The sequence below is a fragment of the Lagenorhynchus albirostris genome, chromosome 7 (assembly GCF_949774975.1).
Source record: "Lagenorhynchus albirostris chromosome 7, mLagAlb1.1, whole genome shotgun sequence".
In the NCBI taxonomy this organism is placed as follows: Eukaryota; Metazoa; Chordata; class Mammalia; order Artiodactyla; family Delphinidae; genus Lagenorhynchus; species Lagenorhynchus albirostris.
This window is the reverse complement of record NC_083101.1, coordinates 26,905,315-26,922,804: the sequence shown is the minus strand read 5'-3', so window position 1 is coordinate 26,922,804 and position 17,490 is coordinate 26,905,315. Positions and strand designations below refer to the sequence as shown.

Here is a 17,490-nt window from a genome sequence, read left to right as displayed (position 1 = left end):
TCTTCCTTTGTTCGCTGGTAATGCCCACTCTGCTCCGATGGGGCTGGGGCCAGGGCTGCTGGCTTATCTCTCCCCCAGGAATAAACATCATCCTCAAGGTTAGAGCATGCGGCCTGACTTGAAAACCCCCAGGAAAAACACCCGTTGGCAGCTGGACCTTGTGGTCCCGTCACCCCCAATGCCTGATGAAAAACTTGAAGATGTTTTCTTATGCCTTTTGATCCTGAAATATGTAAGGAACAGGAATAGCAAAAGGAACTCCCTGTTTTCCCCTCCATCTCTGTCTCTCGTTCACTCTGTCAGTCCATCTGTTCACCTCGATGGGGGGCTTTTCTCCTCCTTTCTTTCCTCTTCCCCCCTCATCCTTCCTCCATCCACCTCTGCTTCTCTGTCAGTCTCTGACTTACTTGCGAAAAGAAAAAATCGGTCAGCTTTCAGCTTGATTGGTTCATGTTGTCTGACCTTGACTTTATGTGGGCTGGAAGGATTTCAGTCTTGGTTTTATCAGAATTAGCTTTTATCTGCACAGAAGTACCAGAGGAAGTCACTCATCTCCTCGTCTTTCACCTTAGGCTGGCCGCTTTCTCCTCTAATTTCTATAACAACACGAAGAAAAGAAACAGGATGATTGTGATGGTTATGGAGATGGGACTTTTACTACAGGGCAGAGGGGATGAAGCCGTAATCGAGTCCTGGGCTCAGGATCAAGGTCTTTGGGTGACGCTGGGTGAGGTTATTAAGGGAATCAGGCAGCCTGTTTTGTTTTACCGCCAGACACTTCTTTTCAAAGGCTTGTGGGGTGTCCTGCAGGAGGGGAATGGGAAGGAAGAGGAGGACCCTGGAAACCCAGATACACAGGATCTGCACCTTTTCATGTCGCCCCAGCTCCGTGCAGCGCAAATTGACTTTGTAATATTGGCTCTGAAAATGAATACGCAGGACATCGCTCTGTGTTACTTTCCTGTGAAATTACTTTTCTGAATGAAAATATTGAATTCCTTTGAAAGCAAGTAGTCTAATATCTCTGGAAATGAAAATCCTGTGGAAATCACAAAGGAAAGAAGACTGAAGGATATGAAAGCTTTATATCTCTAAATGTTAGTCAGTCCTGGATTTTTTTTTCCTTGACAACAATCATAACTGTTCTTTCTGATGTTGATACACTGGGAATTGGAATCGCCTAGATGCTTCTATTACAGATTTAGGTTTTTATCTACAATAAACAGCTAATATCATTATCTTAATTTACCAGAGCATTTGTATGCACTCGGCGCTTTTTGTAGTCTACTTGCCTAGTGAGTCTGACCTGTGGAATTTTCCTTGTCTCAAGGGGAACATATTGACTTACCGCCAGGCTTCTGGCTGTCACAGACAGAGCTTCTGCTGAACTGACAGATGAACAGGGCAGATCCCTCGGAGGAGGTAGAGGCGTGGACGACAGGCCTTCTCACAGGGCATCAGCTACCTGGTTGCTCACCATTATTCCTCAAATCATCTTGAGAGGGACGGCCTCCACCCTTCTTGTTATACTGACAGGCTCACCATCTGTAGAGGGAATTTCCCACAAATAAAAGCACTCCCTCTAGAAACATGTTCCCCTTTCCATCTTCTCACTCATATCAGTTCTTTTAGGCTCGATTAGTTGAAGCACCTTTGATGTTTAGGTACATTATGTTTGGTCACATGTATTCTTTTGTTTTTGTTTTTAAAGAGCAAGGTGTCAATTGTAAACCGAATAAGTTATAAGACGCCTCTCTTAACTTCTCCCCAGATCAGTAGTCAAGAAAGTCAGGAAAGAGAGGAACAAACATTAAGGGGAGGATCTGGAAGACCAATTAAGATAAAGTGATTCCAAAGGAGTATTACCTTTCTGTAAAGGAACTGGAGCCCTCTGCCCAGATGGAATTGCAGGCCTGCCTGATGCTGCGCTGGGCAGAGACGCAGATGAGATTGTTGAGATGCTGTCAGCCATGTTTGCAGTACGAGGGGAGCCAAGAGGTACTAGGTGACTGAGCCAATATCTTGATTTCCAAAAGCTTTAGAAAACTTGAAGATGCTTCTGATTTTTAAATAGATTAAGTGAAAAATTTTGAGCAATTACAAAAGGCATAGAGATCCCTGGGACTTAGCAGTAATCCCTAAGAATAAATTGTTCCCTCACATCTTCGTTTCATTTTGTGGAGCAAATCTTGCCCATTTATAAAATCCTGTAGTCACAAGAGTAGGATATTTGAGCTGGGTGCTTTATAAAACCTTAAAGTGAAGATGAAAACAGAGCTTGATGGTTTTCAATTTGGTGGATATGTAATTGGTAGAGTGTCGCAGTGGCTGTCAGAAGGGAGATCCCTGGAGAAACGGAGAAACTTCAGGTCATTGATCTGGCCCAGGCCAACATCTTTTTATTGAGATAGGTGAAGACTTATTTGTTGAAGTGGCAGATGAGATGGGGCCAGAAGGAATCATAAAGAACATGTCTTATATCAAAATTAGATGTCAAAAAACTCAACAAACTAGAGGGATGACACTTAACATAGAGAATGGAAAGTTTCCTACTTCAACATAAGTGTGGCTTCATGTGAAAATTAAGCCTTTGCAAAAAAGACAGATGACTTGGGTAAATACAGTCCATGTGAAAGGCTCCTGATTCTTCCGGCCCCACCCAAAATATTCCTGCAAGATGTTGTTCAGCAAGTCAGTCTCTTCAAAGAGGTGGTCAAGCATTCCTTTGGCTCTCCCATACCTTCTAAGTTATGCTAAAAGAGCTCATAATGATACCCTATATTTATATATACTACTGTATGATTTTATATATGCACATGTTCCAGCATATAATGGGTGCTCAACATATATTCATGGATTGAGGTTCTGAATCGTTTAAATTCTGTTGCTCCCTTGAGTACTCCATGCTACCTTCATCACCTGCACTTCTGCCCTGGGACATACCTTGTCTGTATCTCCTTTTGCAGAAACCTTTCAGTGTCTTAGTAAAATACTAGTGAGAATTAATATCTTAAGTCAAACTTCTGATATTAATTTTTTTTACCAGTATTCTTTAAGTCATTTGGCAAGGTGAGGCTCATCATCGATTAATGTTTCTCAAACATACAAATATAATTCCAATGTCCCAAGTTTTGGAGATCAAAAACTCAGGTGTACAGACACCCCTTGACATGACCAGTGGCTAAATTCCTTACAAAGGATGCCAGGCAAAACTGATATGCCCAAAGCAATTTTCCAACAGAGTAACGGCACAGAAGAGATTTAGGATATTTCAGCCACTCTAGGGGGATACCACTATTTCTATTTAATCCATAGTTACTTAAGCTGGACTCATTTAATAAGTATACAGGGTGAGAGGTGGTGTAAACAGAGAAACAGTTGGAGGTGATAAATCAGCTTCCTTGTACTGCCACAGGTTTGATGGCGATGGGTCATATCATGTCTTAGGGTTTTTCCTTCTATGCTTAAATAAATTAAAAATTGTGAACAGTGAAGCATGTGCCACATTGCTCTGTGTAGCTGTGGAATCACAAGCAGTTAATGTGAGAGAGAAACCCACAGTGCAGAAAAGCACAAACATGGCACAAATGCATCTCACTTGACAGGCAATGGAGAATTGAACCGGGTAAAGGATGGATACTAGAACGTTGGCATTCACCAGAAATTACGGTCTCAGGTACTGCGGTGCCCACCTGCCATGGTATTTGCCGCACGTTACATTGCATCACAATTATTTCACTAAAAGGCCTAAATAAAATTATGTATATATCAAATACGTGAAACACAAATGTATCTAGACCAAGACGTGCCTGTGTAAGCTTTTATAAAAATAGTCGTAGATCCAAGAAATGTTTATTTTCATTTGTCCAGGTTTGAGATGTAATGCGAGCAGAGTATATGAGCATCATAGATTTTCAGTCTCAAATTAGAACATTCTTCTCTGGTGTCATCACAAACCAGCAGTGTGCATGGAATCCTAGTATTGACACCCAAGCTATTTCTCCTCAAGTTACTCTTAACTACGTAGCAGCCAAGACATTCTTTGCCAGATCGTGTGTCTTGAGTTAGTTTGGAAAACATGTACATTGAACATTTCCTTCCTCCCTCCCATCTTTGATAACTTCCTTCTTTCTTCCCCACTGTGATAGGTGCTGTGAACCTGGTGGGAAAGAAGAGACATGTAGAGCAGTTATCACAACACAGTACAGTCTGTGCCATCGTCTTAAAGGTATGTATGGAATTTCAAGGGCACACAGATTTGGGGAGTGGGGTTTGTTCCCCGAGGGTTTCCTGAAACAGCTAGCCATTAGGTGGAGTCTTGAGGCTAGTTTGTTATTTCCAAGATTCAAGTGAAACATCAAGCTCTGGAAGGATTTTTTTCAAATTTTCTAGTCTTTCTTTAAGATACAAGCAAAGAGCTAAAATTTACTTTTGTGGCTAAGTTGGCTCATTCTGTCTGGCTCATTCTCTCTTGCTCTCTGTCAACTCTGCTTTTCATTAGAAATAAATTTGAAAAATCCAAAAGCGTGTTAATCTGGTTGCTAAGCTCAATTATTGAAAAAGAACAAGTCAAGATCTTCTCGTAAGGAGTATTGAGCAAATAAATGGAAACAAAACTTCTTAATGGTGTGGTAGTGGTGGGTGGAGGGAATTCCTTTTTTTTTTTTTTTTTTGTCCTGCAGAGAAGTAAGCAGGGGTGGAAGATGCCATAGTTGAGTGTTTGGAAGGCCTTGCCTACAGCTGTGCAGCTAAGTCACGGTTGACTGTGTGAAGGAGTTGTAAGGAGGTAGATTGCACTCAGCTGGGGGAGGAATAGCAGATGAGTCATTAATATCATCTGTGTATTACAATAGGCCAGCTCAAGATCTGGATTTGAAGCATTAAATGTGTCACCCTCACCTTCCTTTGGTACAGTAATGGAAAAGCCCGATAGAGCTGAGTAGAGAAATGTGGTAGGAAAATAATGGGACGTTAGTCCGATTCTTGATTCATCAGTTATTAATAACATGACCTTTCACTGCCTATTAAACCTTTAGGACTCATACTCCTTGTCAGTGCAATGTTGGAGGGTGAGGCAAGGGTTTATAATAAATTATCTCTAATAACGAATCTAATTTAAAACTTTTCACCAAATTACCAAAGGAGAGTTCAATTTAATTCCTGTACGTTCACTGCATGTACTGTTCTCCTATGAAATCTTCAGATATAGATGTAAACATACATATCTGGAAATCATGTAGAAGGCATATTATACCCCAGAGCTAATAAGCGTTCACTAATTCCCTGTCTTGCCTCTGTGTACCTCAAACATATAATTTCAAACCTTTTGTGCAAACCCACTTCCAATTACTCACCTTCAGGCGTTTCCCATCTCAGGCAATTCTCACAATTGTCTGAAAATATCAGGCATATTTTCACCTCTGTCTCTTGACTTGTTTTCTTAGAAAGTTCTGTAGCTCAGTGATGCCCATATTCAAATCCAGCCCATCCTTCAAGGTCCTCCATCGTATTGGAACTATTTCCACGAGCCAAACCTGACTACCTCCTCTCTGAAGCTGAGAGGGGTCTCAGCTCTCCTGCAGGCCACCCAGCTCTCTTAACAGCACTTGCCTATTTGCTGCCTTGCATTAGATTCATCTGTCTAAATATCTTTCCTTATTAAAGAGGGACTGGATCTCATTTATGTGTACATTCCCGGAGCTTATCAGAGTGCTTGGAACATGATGGACAAGCAGCGTGCTGGTGGAATAGAATCAGGGAAAGGTTGTCTTTTTAAGTAGACACTCATTTAGAGTGAAAGTGTGAGCCCTCTCGCCAGCACGAGCCTGTCCATGATCTCTCCCGCCTTCTGCTCCAACCATACTGGCCACCTTGCTTTCTGCTGCTGAAGCTGGTCCAAGCCTTTTCCTGCCTTAGGGCATTTGCTTCAGTTGTTTCCCCTGCCTCCAGGCTCTTCCCCAGATAACAGCAAATCCCTCTTCTCTCTTCCATCAGCTCATTGCTCGGGGAGGCCTTCTCTGACCACCCTATATAAAATGACGATTTATAGAACTCTCCATTCCTTCTCTCTTTCATTTGTCTCCATAACACTCATGACTATTCTTCATAATATGTATTTATTTGTTTGCTAGCCATTTGTTCCATCAGAATGGAAGGTCAGGAGGGCAGGATTTGTGTTCACTGCTTTCCCCCCCAGTGCCTAAAACTATGCCTGGTGCATATTAAACCCTGTGGGTCCTTCCTCCAGAATCTGCTTATTCTCATCAGCGTGTCTGAGGTTTCTCTAGACTCAAATGCCTGCTTGAAGTCAATGCTGCTTTCTTGTTTCTGGGCCCTTACCTCTACTTCCACAGTCTCTCTTCTATACCGTAGACCTCAAGTTAAGAACCGCTGATCTAGTGGAACAGGAAGGTATGAACTACAGCGGTAGCCATAAGATTCATAGTATATATTAAAAGAATGGGGAGAGATAAATAACTGAAGGAAAAATAAGTAAAGGCATATGGTTTTTATAGAGAACCCCATGATCAGAAATAGAGTGTAATGAAGCCTATTCGTTATTGATAATACATTTTAGTTTAAAAGAGGGCTAATAGCTGATGTTTAGTTTGGGCACAGTGACTCAAGTGAGATTCAAGGATACATGGAAGCTTTAGTAAGTAGTTTCCATGTTCAAAGCATGCTAGTGACTTCAGAGAGGCTTTATGGATTCTGCTCTTAAGAAGTTTATGTTAGGGCTTCCCTGGTGGCGCAGTGGTTGAGAGTCCGCCTGCCGATGCAGGGGACACGGGTTCGTGCCCCGGCCCGGGAAGATCCCACATGCCGCTGAGCGGCTGGGCCCGTGAGCCATGGCCGATGAGCCTGCGCGTCCGGAGCCCGTGCTCCACAACGGGAGAGGCCACAACAGTGAGAGGCCCGCGTACCGCAAAAAAAAAACAACAACAAAAAAAAGAAGTTTATGTTAATGATATGGTACATACTTATTTTTTAGTAAGAAATCCTTTGGAATGATCCATTAAACTTTACCTTGATCTTATAAAGTAATTTAATATGTAAGATTAAAATTGTTCATAGATTCAGTGACAGTTACACCGGATCCACTTCTTTTAGAATGACCCTAATCTGCACTCAGACCCATAATTACTTGGAACCACTGGCCTCTTAGTTTCTATTTCTGGCTGATTTTATATGTTTTTGTTTTTTGTTTTTTCCATAAAAATCTGAAACAGGTTGCATCCTGATCAGATGGGCCCTATTTGGTTGTTGGGTACTCATATTGTAAAACACAAGTGATAAAGGCTTTGAAGAGATAAGATGCAGCATGGGTGAAGGAGAGAGAAAAGGAGAAGATGACTTTTAAATCTATTTATTGAACAAGCTATTGAGCATCTTCTGTGTACCAGCACTGCCTGGGTACTAATCATATAAAGATAATTAAGGCATATTTCCTGTCCCTGTCTAGATTTTGAGCCTATATGATGGGGAAACAAAGAAGAAAGCAAAGGACACCGAGCAGAGAAAAGATTACAGGTTAAGACCTGTGCTTGTTGAATTTGAGATGAAAGCAATACATCCAAATGGTCTTTACCGTGCTTTTGATATGAGTCGAAAAGTCTAAGTTCTGTGGGGAAAATGCAGTGAATTAAAAGATAGAGCAGCATGACATGGATGTGAAAAGTCTGTTTTCTATTGGGAAGTATACATTTGATACTTTATGGATGAGAGAAGGGCTTTTTTTCTTTTTTCCTTTTTCCTAATTTAAGTTAGGACTTCTTGCCAAGTTTCTGCTTAGGAATTCTGAACTGAACTTCAAATGTTTAGGGGCTTCTGTTTTAAACACATTTGGAGTTGTGGCTTCTTGTTCAAGGAAGAAACCCCTTCAAGTACATCAAAGAGCTGTGAAAAAAAGATACAGTGTGTTGACAATTTTTGCAAGGGCATCAAAACCAGAAAAATTTCTCTGCTGTACACACATATTTCAAAGTTAGGGGGGACGGTTTCTGGTGAGAGTCTTCTGTTGCTGTATTAAACCCCAAATACTTGGGAAATAACACATTCATTGTACCTAAAATATGACTTGGTTCACCTAGCAATTTCAAGCCAAGGTCTAGAAGATGTTTTCTCTGGTGGGTAACCTTTAAATAAATTGTGAGGCTTCTCATTGCTTGGCCCAAGTCAGAAGAGTCAGGAAACAGAATCAGGGGGAGGAATCTTCCCAAAACATCACAAGCCATTCGACCCAGAGCCTTGGAGAAACTGCTTACAAATTCAAGTTAAGTCCTAGTGGGCAGGATCTTGTGAGGGGATGATGGAAGAAGATTGCCTGTGTTGATTCAAGACCCATTTTACTCCTTCATCCTTGATGACCTGGTCAAAGCAGGTACAGAATAAAATCCACACCTGCAAGGGATAAACCACTATTAAGTTCTTGGTAGAGGAGCCTGGGCATCATGTTCACAAAGGTGGGGTCTGGAGCCCCAGCTCCATCACTTGGTACCTGGGAAGCCTCTGTTTTCTCATTTGGAAAATGGAAGCAATAATGCCAACATTTCCAGGTTGTTGCTTGAATGAATGAATGTTGGATGTAAAGTGCCTAGCAGATTACTTGATGCTTAGAAAGAGCTCAATAAATGCCGCCCCACTCCCACCTCCCTTTGTTCTTTCCCTGGAGGGGATAAAATTAGGCCTAGTTTAGGTTAAAATGAGGATGTCAAATTAAGAAATCAAGGAGGCAATGATTCTGTAATGCCTGTTCCAGCTCTGCGACCGCTAGCGATGTGACCCGAGGCGAGTCACTTAACCTCTCTCACCTCCGTTTTCTCCCCTACAAATGAAGTTAACAAATGCTTGTAAATTAGAATAAAAGATCAGGTTAAACTCCTAGGCAGGAAAGCAAATGGTCGAGAAAGTTGGCTCTAGAGTTAGGCTTCCTAAAGTCCAGCCTGGGCTCCAAAACTTACTTGCTCTATGACTTCGGCCTAGTTACCAAATATCAGTGTGTCTCAGTTTCCTTATCTGCTAAATAGGGATAATAACAATAGTTTATGCCCCATAGATATGAAGAGTAAATCAGAGAATGTATGTAAAACACTTAGCATATGCCTGGCACATAGTAAGTGCTCAATATATATCTTTATTATCTCAAGAGAACTCTGGTGGAAAGCTTGTGGCTTGGGACCAAAGAATAAAGATAGAATTAGTAGGGAAAGCTTGAAGTGTGATTTCGAACGGCTCCGACCTAGAAAGCCTGAATAGACCTTTCAGATTTCGGTTCTCTAGTGGAGTATAGCCTACTGGGTTGTGCAAGTGTTTGGAAACCATTTGGGGAACAGCAACGACTTATATTGTTAACAGAACAGCTCATTCCTCTCAGCCTCTCTCTAGGGAGCTGACCTTCTTGAAACAGATGGCCTTCCAATCAGGATCCCTTGGAAGAGTGTTGGGATTGCTCCAGTTTGGAGTAGTTTATCTACAGCTTAAGAAACCTGCCCTACAATAATCACCAAGACTTTCAAGCCCTGACAGTATAGAGGATCTCAATTTAATACTGTTGTTGAGTAACCGAAGTATGAAATACTCTGGTTCCAGTTCTGTTGCCCAAATAAACTTACATGGAGTTCAAACCTGAACAGTTAAGCAATAAGAGTTGCTAGCCATGTCCCCTTGTGTAGCCTTACTAAGGGCGGTGGTGATGTCCTCGGCATTGCTGTGAATGATGAATCCAGTTCATTGCAGTTTCCTTCTTGCTGCTGTCTAGACTCTCTCTATAAAGGAGTTCCAAGGAAGGAAGTGGTTAGGGCCACCTGCAGTGCGACCAGAGAAAAGAGGGCATAATCAGGGCCAGACCGAGTCCTTTAGAAGACTTCTGTGCTAAATATAGGTGTCCCGCCTCCACCGCCACCACTATTCCCCACATTATATGGAATGGAAAACAAAGGTAAATTGTAAAATCAGTGTATCCAAATCCAACAAAGTTCTGATTTTTCCATGATGATTTTAAGATGTGCCTACACGTACTTTTTAAAAAATCCCTGCTTTTTCGGTGCTCAGAGGACACGTTAGTTTGCCATTCATCATCAAGCCCTAACTGATTATCTGGTGAGCCTGGTCTCGGGATCACCATCCAGAGAGAGTGTGTGACGTATCTGGGAAGCGATTATCCCTCTGATAAAAGACTATAATTAACTAAGTGGGTGGATCATTTGTTAAGTGTGTGCTTTTCCCAGAGGAAGGGCAGAGATGGTATGAAATAGGGGTGACGTCTCCCTATGAGTACAAGTCCTTGACAGAAACACAAGACTTTGGAGTGAGCACACGTTAGTTCAGGACTCTGGATTTTGGAATTAACCTCTTAACTGGTTTCCTTTACACTCGTCTTTCTTATTTCCAATAGACTACATTGTGGCCAGAGTGATCTCTTTAAACAAATGTGACCACGATAGTCCTCTGTGTAGAACACTTTATGTGACGTCTCACCATTGCCTACAGAATAAACTCCTTTGTACCCCAAGGTTCTACAACACACTTCTTCCTACCTATGGAGTTCCATCTCTCCCTATGGCCCCAACTGACCCTGTGCTCTAGCCACGCACAGACAGCCTTCTTAATCTCTACATTGTTTCCACTCTTTGCTCCTCTGTTCCGCTTCATCCAACTGGTACACGACCAGTCACCTCTCAGAACCCAGCCCCTATGTCCCTTCCTGTGGCCTGGGTTCCCTGATTCTCCAGACAGACTCACTGTCTCACTTCTTTGTGCCCCCACACACTCGGTTCAATCTCTGTGGTCACACTTCTGCTATAACCTTTCAGACATGGTGATTTACGTGTCTGCATCCTCGTTTTGCAACTGTGAGCTCCTTGAGGGCTGGGACCAGGCTTGGTTCATTTGGGTATCTTCATGGACTTTACAATGCCCAGCACACGGTAGAGGCAAAATAATATTTGCTGAATAAATACAATAACTAGTCATAAATTGGCACTAATACGATAATACCATCCTCCATGAAGGCAGAAACCATGTAGCTGGCGCTCGGTTGAATGAATGAGTGAGGGAATGAAAAGCTCATAGAGCTGTTGTGAAAATCAAAATGAACACTGTGGAAACTTTGTGAACCATGTATGGCTGGGCCTGGGCAAGAGGCTGTTACTGTGATTGCAATGAGCACAGTCCCCTGGCTTTCATAGCAGTGTGGCCAGGTACAAAGGGCCGCAGGAGCCAGCACTTAGCTGCCTGACCATCACCCCAGGTAAGGATTGGGGTTTGGAGGGAGGGGCACAGGCACATAGTAAGTGGGACCCCTTAGGTGCTCCCACCCCGTTTGGGGAAAGAAGGGGTACACTCATGAGGCAGGGAGAGGGCTGGGAATGGGTGGCTGGCTATTCTCCCCCATGGGATTCTCTTTTTAACTTGACCCAGATTGTCTAGGGCTCCCCTCGCTGTCAACGGTCTGCCCCCCTCAGCCAGGCTGTGTGGCGCTTCCCACCCTCAGGCATAGGGTGCAGACTGGCCGGAGTGCGGTATCCTGCTGCCGTGGTCAAGGCCAAAAGGCAGCGTTCCATTGACTGGACGTGTAATGGGGTGAAAGTGAACCTGCTGCTATTTCTTTCACAGCTTGTGAAGGCTGTAATGAAAAGATCTGAGAAACTCTTTTGCCCTAGTCCTGGAAGAAGGGTGTCATAAATGTCCAGTTTGCCACTGATTGCCACATTGGCACAGGGACTCCACAGCAACAAGTCACTGAAACATAGCTAACCAGAAGCACACCTGTTGAAAAAGCAACTTAGCCTCTCTTACTTCTCTAATTGAGTAGCAAATTAGAATAACAAAAACCACCATTAATGGTACATCTTCTCTGTCCTACGTGGGGCAAGAATCTCATTTGATGGCCACCCAAACATAAAAGTGAGTGTATTGTCATCATTTTAGGGAAAATAGTGCTCAGTCAGGTTAAGAGCTTTTCCCAAAATCACTCTGTGTGTCAGTCAGCTTTCACTATATTATACTGAGGTAACAAACAACCCCAATGTCTCAATGTCTTGGAACAACAAGCCTTTAATTCTCAATCATATTGCATTCCTAGTGCAGTGTCCAAGGGCAGCTCTGGCTCTGCCCTATGGGTCTTCTTTATTCCAGAACCCGGACTAAAAAACAATCCTGATTTGGGGTATATTATTACCATGACAGAGAGAAAAGGGCAATGGCTCCCCTCCCAAAGGCTCTTAAAGTTCCTTTGGACTGTGGCATACATTACTTCAACTCACATTCCATTGGCCAAAGCAAGTCATACGGCCAAGCTTGAAGTCCAGGTGATAGGAGTGAGGGCTTCTCCCATAGATAGACATCCCAAGTCCCATGGCAATGGACAGGAAGGAATAATTGGGAAGGAATCATTAGGGTCAATAAGAAAACCATCTAGTAAGTGACAGAGCTGGGTTTAAAACTAAAGTTCTCCCTTATCCACATTGCAAGTTCTTTCCACCACACCAAGTGATCTCTAATGGGAACCCCAGTGCAGATTTATTGACCTTGATGACAGGAGCCCTGAGTAAAACTCCAAGGCTTGATTCCTGCAAGTGCAGGAGAAGGAAGAACTAAGGACCCCATCTTGTCACTTAACAGAACAGGATTGCAAGTGTGTGTCAGGGAAGTCTCGCACTGTTGTCTGTCAGTGTAATTGGGATGAAAAACCTACTCTCTCTCTGCAGCCCTTATTGCTCCAGTAAATCTCCCACTGTACCTCCCATTACCCCTCGCTTAAAGCACCGATTATTCCTTTATTAGAGCTCAGCCACAAGTAGGCCATGAATTTTTATGGCTTTTCCGGATCTCATAAGGCAATGAGACTCATCCATTTAAACACAGTCACTAAACTCTACCGCAGGTTTATGACCTGATGTAGCATTTCACCGCTGTTTAAAAAGCAGCCGCACCCACTCATCCCTTCTTGGAACTTTTCATTTCCTCCTTGAAAGAAAGAAAATTTCAGTTTCCCACTTTCCACCCCCCTAATGGTTCCCTTGAGATGTGGCCAGGGTGAAATGCCACCATTGACTAAGATCTGAATGTACCCACTTTGGGCATCACTTCTACCTGGGGGTGGGGGGGAACCCGAACTTCTTCCAGCCTCCTCCAGTTCCATTGGAATGTTTATTCTGTTTGATGAACATGTACCTACCTTCGGCAGTTTATTCACGAAGCATTAACTGCATAACTACTGTCTGTCAGATAACGTGCCAGGCATGATCGTATCGCTGTGGGCTGCCCCTCTGTGAGGAAACGAGGAAAGAGAGAAAACACTGCTGTTTCTTGAGGGACTTCAAAGCAATTTCATGTACACTGTCTCATTTGACTATGTCTGTTCCCTTCACCATTGTCCAGGGTTATCTCACCTTGGACGTGGCACAGCTGAAAAGTCCTTGAGTTTTGTTTAGAGCCTCAAGAATATGGTTGAGCACTGTTGGTTGTGTGGCTCTGAACCCAGAGCTGGGCTCGTGGAGGAAGAAACACAATCCTCCAAGCAGTTCAATTTCTGAAAATAACCACTGTATTTGCTATTAGAAGACTTCTTCTAAGAACCTCCTGCCATCAAGTAACTACTCTTAGCTTCCACATCATGAGATTGTCTTCCCGAGTTTTTCCCCCCATAAATTAGAGATGTTCATTTCCATAGTTCCTGGACTTTCCCTTCTGGATTTTCACAGGTAGTTTTCAACTCAACATCTCTCAAAGCAAATTCACGATCTCCCACATCAGCTTATTCTTAAATTTGCTCATCTTCTTTTCTCTCTCTCTTGGTCAGTGTGCAAATCATTTACTCACTCACCTGCATTTGTGAGCTGGGAGACAGCCTTGATTTCTTATTCCCCTTTATCTGCCGCAACCGATCAATTACTGAGTCCTGCCTTTCTTGCCTTCTTAGCATCTTTCATATAAGTAATGTCCACTCCATCACTGCTGCGTCTGTCTCTCCTTACCAGGATTCCTGCAACACCCCCTCCAGCTGCGGCCTTCGTGCCTCCTGTCTCACTCTGCTCCTGTCCATCTTAATCAGCATTTCCGGAGTGACCTTTCTACACCCAAATCTATTCATGTCACTCTCCTTTATAAAGCCTCCATTGGTCCTTCAGTGTGTTCAACAGAAAGGCCTTCCCTTTCAGCACAAAGCAACAAAAGCCTAATTAGAGGCTCCCTACCTCCTACTTCTGTAATTCCTATCCCTCAAAATGCACCTTATGAACCAGTCATGTCAACTGACATGGCTATTTCCGGAAATGGGCATCCATTTTTTTCCCCTCACCTGTGCTATACTGCCTCCCTTTGTCCTCCTAGAAGACTTCCACCCACCCCTAAAGATTCAGTTCGAATCTTCTTTGTGAAGAAAAGTGCCTTACCATCTCTAGGCCAGATAGATCCCTTCCACATTTGGGCTTTCGCAATCACTTGAATTTCACTTACTTTTCCAAGTTATTATCATCTCCTCTCCTAAACTTCCAGCTCAGTAGAACACACACCATGTCTTATAATCCACCCCTTGTTTTTACTGCTTACTTAGACCTTTCATGTCCTTTGTCTGATTGATCCTCCAACCCTGTCAGATAGGCCCCTATTATTCCATGTTACAGATGACGATCAGGTTCAGCTAACGTTTCAAGGTTGTGCAGTTGGTAAATGGAAGGCCCAGAGGTCCGAGCCAAGTGTCCCCACTGCCATACACTCTTTGCTAATTCACTTATTTACCGTTTACAACAGCAGCGGCAGCTTTTCCCATGTAGACGGAAGGGGTTTAGCAGAGGGTACCTGGTTGGAAAAGAAGTCTAACCGACTTGCCTTCAAGCTGCATTTGCAAGGCAAGGACAGAGGTTGTGTTTGGGCTGTGTTCTACATCACTGTAAATATTGTAATGTTTTCTGAAGCTATTTTTATCTCATACATCGTATATGATTGAGAAAATCCAAGTTGCCTATATTGAAAAATTCTATCGTCATTGTACTCATCTTTTTTTTTTGGAAGGAGGTTTCAGCCTCCAGATGAGAATGTGGGGTTGGGGTGGGGGTGGGTTTGGCCTCTTTGTTGAGGCTGCTCTTAGCCTCAGTGGGTTGCCAGGCATAGATTAGAAGCCCAGCCTGAACCTCATCAGTATAGCCGGGGCTGAAACGCTTTTACCAGGGAAATGCCTAGGGTTCTGGCCTCAGGTTGATCGCAGGTGGGTGTAAGATGTGTCCACGTGAACATTTCTGCATCTGAGGAATAAAATTGCTGCTAGCTTTACTTGTTCCGCTGATCAGTAAGCCCTGGATAAAGACACACATGTGGCAGATTCCTTCTGGAGTTTAAAACTAAGAAATTGTTTCTTCTGAAGATATGCTAATCTTCCTTTTATCACAACAAGAGTTATGGAAACCAATAGGGCCCAAACCTGGGCTATGAATCAGAATTACCTGGGAACATAATAAATACATTGATTCCTCTACCCCATCCCTGGAAATTCTGACTGAGAGACGTGGAGAGGGGCTGAGGAATCCATTTTCTGTAGATCAGCTGGATTCCCAAGCCCTCTATGCTGATAAAGCCACTGTTCCCAGCAGTAACCTCTCACATTCTTTTTTAAACTTTGCATAGAATTTTATTTCATTTTTTTATCTTTTCTTTTTTTTAAGTTTTTATTTTATAGTGAAGTATAGTTGATTAACAATGTCGTGTCAGTTTCAGGTGTACAGCAAAGTGATTCAGTTATATATATACATGTATCTATTCTTTTTCAAATTCTTTTCCCATTTAGGTTATTACAGAATATTGAGCAGAGGGAGGGATGTATTGGGAGTTTGGGGTTGACACGTACACACTGCTTTATTTAAAATAGGTAACCAACAAGGACCTACTCTATAGCACAGGGAACTCTGCTCTAGCCTCTCACGTTTTAACCTGAAGTGTGGCTGCTTCCACAGGTGGGCTGTCAGTGCTGGGCCTAGGAGGCTCCCTCCTAACCCCTGACTGCAGAAGAGCTCAGCTTGGTGCAGAAGATAATACACACCTCTAAGCCTTGGCGTCTTTCTCCCTCTGGTCTGATGGTGCTCAGTCCTGGCGAAAGGTGAGTACCGAAGCTGAAGGAACTCAGGCACCCGAACGCTCCACCCAGTTGCTTCTGTGTCTGGGGGCTTGGAAAGGGGGGGACTCTAGACCCATAGAGAACAGCATCATCTCAGCTTCCAGGCAGGCATTTACAGGGCAGCAGAGCACTGACGGTGAATTTGAAGTTCTCAGATGTGGATTTGCTGAGAGTTAGTGGCAGAGCCCAGATAGGAATCCTGCGGCTGCCTTGGGCACTGGAAGGGTGTCCCTGCCCCAGCCTGCAGGAAGGGACACAAAACATGGGATTAGAGTGACTGCTGAATATTCAAAAATCAGCCCTTTGTCTGTCTTTGAACAGATCCAATGCTCATGCTCCCGTTATTAGGACAGGAACTTCCCAGGAGACAGGCAAGAGGAGAATGAGGATTCAAGGAAGCTGTACATGGGGGACAATTTTTGTTTTCTTTTTAAATTTCAAGTTAATATGAAACTACTTATTTCTCCTCTGCATCCTTAGTGACTACCAAACACAACTGATTTATGTCATTTTCTCGAACTGGCATTTTAATGGGTCCACAAGAGGAAAATAAAGTATTTAATAAAATAAAACGTGACAAATGAACTCCTTGAGTGAAACAAGCCATATTAGTGAGAGCTGCAGATACAGCAGAAGGAGGAAGGAGGTTCCGGGAGCTGGAAAGAGGCCCAAGTGAAAATTGTGATGGGTTTTGGAATTTTTAAAAAAATTTTAAATTGGAAGGATTTGACCATATTATACATAATCTGATGTATACATGTATACATTTCATCTTCACTCGCCATTCTTTTGTCGCTTCTCATTTGCTGCAGTCGGAGCAGGGTTCCCTATTATGTAAATAAGGGAATGAGACAGATGGTGCCACAAAGCAATGAATTCATCTGGGGGGAGGGCTTTAATTATGGATGGGTGGGCCCGGCTGTGTTTTGGGTTCAGCAAACGTCCCAAACGTTACGGGATTGGCAAAACCCCAGATGCAGTTTTCCAGGCACATTTTAAAATCCTGTCATATTTGCAGGGGAATTGAAGTTGGGATTTGTTTCTTGTTCTTTATTAAATTCCTCAAGTTGCTGGCCCTGATTTTTAGCCTCTGAAACTGTGGAGGAATTTGAGCAGTGTTTTAAAGAGCTGGTCTACAATTCTTCTAAGACTAAGGTACTTCATAGGTACTACTGAGCTGTTGAATAGTCTTTTTTAGGGACTGTAAAAAAATTGAAGATCTGAGGTACTATAAATGGAAAATTTAAGTTATTCACATACCCAGCTATGATTACTATTTGTTGGTATATTGAAATTTAGTATTTTTAGGATACTTTTTTGACACCATTGAAATTTCACTATACTTGTCATTTTGTATCTTGTTTTGTCACTTAATGCTACAT

General features: G+C 42.9%; 1 long non-coding RNA gene across 1 annotated transcript in view; it reads left to right on the top strand.

Annotated features, from left to right (window-relative positions):
* Positions 1-17,490, top strand: part of LOC132522808 (uncharacterized) — a 292,973-nt gene that overhangs the window by 215,967 nt on the left and 59,516 nt on the right. Inside the window, exons 2-3 of the long non-coding RNA XR_009541334.1 lie at positions 4,149-4,228; positions 15,948-16,090. This is a non-coding gene — a long non-coding RNA (uncharacterized LOC132522808). The remainder of the gene's footprint in view (positions 1-4,148; positions 4,229-15,947; positions 16,091-17,490) is intronic.